The sequence below is a fragment of the Octopus sinensis genome, linkage group LG29 (assembly GCF_006345805.1).
Source record: "Octopus sinensis linkage group LG29, ASM634580v1, whole genome shotgun sequence".
NCBI classification, from domain to species: Eukaryota; Metazoa; Mollusca; class Cephalopoda; order Octopoda; family Octopodidae; genus Octopus; species Octopus sinensis.
The window spans coordinates 12,682,952-12,687,148 of NC_043025.1; positions in this window are offsets into that span (position 1 = coordinate 12,682,952).

Here is a 4,197-nt window from a genome sequence, read left to right on the forward strand (position 1 = left end):
TCACATATAAATAGCCTATACACACCCTACACACAACACAACATTTACATATATACACACTTTCTCTCTCATATACACACTTATGATCACACACAACAGGAAACACTATACACTCTCTCTCACACATACATACTCTCAACATATACACACACACGTACAACACAAAACATCATTCTCTCATATACACGCACGACTTCAATATATATATATATATATATACACACACGCAATACAACAAAACACATTCACTCACAAGCACAATGTATACACACACTACGATATACACGTGCAACTCTCATTCACACAACCTTAATATATACACACGCAACACATATACACACTCTCTCTCATAATCACACCCATGTTGACACAATAACGATCTTTCCACACACACAATCTCAACATACATATATATATACACGCACAAACAATATAAAACATCACACAAACTTTATCTCATATTCATACACACAAACAAACACTATTTATATATACACACAAACACTATATATATATATATATATATATACAAACACTATTTATATACACATACAAACACTATTTATATATACACACATACAAACACTATTTATATACACACACATACAAACACTATTTATATACACACACATACAAACACTATTTATATATATATACACTCTCTCATAATCACACCCATTTTCACAAACACAGCCAAAACGAAACACATATACACACACACGCACAATCTCAACATACATATACACGCACTAACTTCTCTCATATTCACACACACACAAACACTATTCATATATATATATATATACACACACAACTTCAATACATATACACAATACAGCAGGGGGAAAAAAACCCGACACTCTCACAAACACATTCACACACACACACGTATACGTACGCACAGACACCTATACACACACACGCACTCGTTCACACTTTACCCTCCCATCTCCTCTCGGACTTTCCTCTCCCATTTCCAAATCCGACATTCGGTCTTGGACAAGAGACGAGAAGAAGGGAAACCGATGTATAATGTGCGCACGTGTATCTTTTACTTGTTTCAATTACTGAATTGTGGCCATGCTGGGGCCATGAACATTTTTTTTAGTCAAATTTATCGACCCCAGGACTCGTATTTTCTTTTAAGACTAGTAATTATTTTATCGGTCTGTTTCGCCGAACTGCTAAGTTACCTGGTCATAGACACACCAATACTGACTGTGAAGCGGTGGTGAGACACACACACACACACAATATACGACGGGCTTCTTTCAGTTTCCAACTACCAAATCCACTCAAGGCTTTGGTCAGCCCTAGGCTATATCGTAGAAGGCACTGCTAAGTTAACTGGTCATAAACACGCCAATATTGGCTGTGAAGCGGTGGTGAGACACACACGCAAAATACGACGGGCTTCTTTCAGTTTCCATCTACCAAATCCACTCGAGGCTTTGGTCAGCCCGAGGCTATATAGCAGAAGACACTTTTATCGGTCTCTTTTACCGAACTGCCAAGTTACCTGGTCATAAACACGCCAATATTGGTTGTCAAGCGGTCATGAGACACACACACAAAATACGACGGGCTTCTTTCAGTTTCCACTTTAAAAAATTCAAGAAAAAAAATGAAAAATAAGGATAACTTAGCAGGCGTGGCTGTGTGGTAAGAAGGCTGCTTCCCAACTGCATGTATCCGGGTTCAATTCCACTTCGTGAAAGTGTTTTCTGTTATAGCCCCGGATCGATCAAAGCCTTGTGAGCAGATTAAATAAGTACCAGTTACGCACTGGGGTCGATATAATCGACTTAATCCCTTTGTCTGTCCTTGTTTGTCCCCTCTGCGTTTAGCCCCTTGTGGGTAGCAAAGAAATAGGTATTTCGTCTGTCTTTACGTTCCGAGTTCAAATTCCGCCGAGGTCGACTTTGCCTTTCATCCCTTCGGGGTCGATAAATTAAGTACCAGTTACGCACTGGGGTCGATATAATCGACTTAATCCCTTTGTCTGTCCTCTGTGTGTTTGGATCCTTGTGGGTAGTAAAGAAATAGGTATTTCGTCTGCCTTTATGTTCTGAGTTCAAATTCCGCCGAGGTCGACTTCGCCTTTCATCCCTTCGGGGTCGATATAATCGACTTAATCCCTTTATCTGTCCTTGTTTGTCCCCTCTATGTTTATCCCCTTCTGGGCAATAAAGAAATAAGAAACGTTAGCACACCAAACGAAATCCTTAGCGGTACTTCGTCTGCCGCTACGTTCCGAGTTCAAGTTCCGCCGAGGTCGACTTCGCCTTTCCTCCCTTCGGGGTCGATAAATGCAAAAATAATTTATAGACAGCCTGTATATAAAAAGGGGCAAACTCCAAACAGACAGACAGAAAGATAGATAGAAGAGAGAATTTTAAAACTAAATTGTAAACGTATGACTGATAGAATAAGTACTGGGCTTACAAAGAATAAGTCCCGGGGTCGATTTACTCGACTAAAGGCGGTGCTCCAGCATGGCCGCAGTCAAATGACTGAAACAAGTAAAAGAGTATCACTGACACCGGTTTAATTTAAGGTGGCCGGACATTTGAGTAAACGAGGTATAAATTACACGCGACACCGTTAGCAATTTTTGCTGTTCACACAAAGGGATTGTCCTCCCTCCGCGCTCGCACGCGCGCAGATTTTTCTGCTCTGATAATGAGGCGAAAGTGTCACTCGGCCCGGCTTTGAGTGTTCACTCAAGTGGACAGAAGCCCCTAAGCCGCTGTCACACTCAAACCACGACACAGTAGTGAGAAGACAATGGGAACGGATGGAGAAGAAGGGAGCAAGGAGAGAGAGAGAGACAGAGAGGTGGGGGGTTCGCATCGGGGATGCTGCTTTATCCGTCTTCCGTATCTTTTACTTAAATATTGTTATTTCGCCCACAGAATCCATCTTTCGTCTATGACCAACGACGTTCCAGCCACGAACATCACTCCTTCTTTTCGTCTATGACCAACGACGTTCCAGCCACGAACATCACTCCTTCTTTTCGTCTATGACCAACGACGTTCCAGCCACGAACATCACTCCATCTTTCGTCTATGATCAACGACGTTCCAGCCACGAACATCACTCCATCTTTCGTCTATGACCAACGACGTTCCAGCCACGAACATCACTCCATCCTTCGTCTATGACCAACGACGTTCCAGCCACGAACACCTCCTCCTAATTCAGGCACAGTGTATCTAGGGCTACATTATCTAATGTACCTTCCTTCGCTGTTATTATTTAACCCCTGGTCAATCCCAAAGCCATTCTCCTATTTGCTGCGGCCACGCTGGAGCATCACCGATGTTCTTTGTATTCCCAGCCTTGTTTTTTCTTTTCAGGCATAGTGTATCTAGGACTACATTATCCAATGTGTCCTTCCTTGTTTTTGTTGTTTAACCCCAGGTCCAGTCCTGATCCAGACACACCTATGATCAAAGACGTTCCAGCTGTGGCCATCCTGTTTTTGATTCAGGCATAGTGTATCTAGGACTACATTATCTAATGTGTCCTTCCTTGTTGTTTAGCCCCAGGTCAGTCCTGATCCAGTCAGACCTATGATCAAAGATGTTCCAGCTGTGACCATCCTGTCTTTTATTCAGGCATTGTGTATCTAGGACTACATTATCTAATGTCTCCTTCCTTGTTCTTTAGCCCCAGGTCAGTCCTGATCCAGACAGACCTATGATCACTGATGTTCCAGCTGTGACCATCCCGTCTTTTATTCAGACATAGTGTATCTAGGACTACATTATCCAATGTGTCCTATTGTTTTTGTTTAGCCCCAGGTCGGTCCTGATCCAGCAGACCTGTGATCAAAGATGCCCCCAGTTCGTTTTTTATTCATTCAGGCATAGTGTATCAAGGACTACATTATCTAATGTCTCTTTCCTTGTTGTTGTTTAGCCCCAGGTTAGTCCTGATCCAGCAGACCTATGATCAAAGATGTTCCAGCTGTGACCATCCTGTCTTTTATTCAGGCATAGTGTATCTAGGACTACATTATCTAATGTGTCCTTTATTACTGTTTAGCCCCGGTTAGTCCTGATCCAGCAGACCTATAATCAAAGATGCACTAATTCCTGTTTTTTATTCAGGCATAGTGTATCTTGGACTACATTATCTGACGTGCCCTTCCTTGTTCTTTAGCCCCAGATCAAAGCCGTTCCAGTTGCG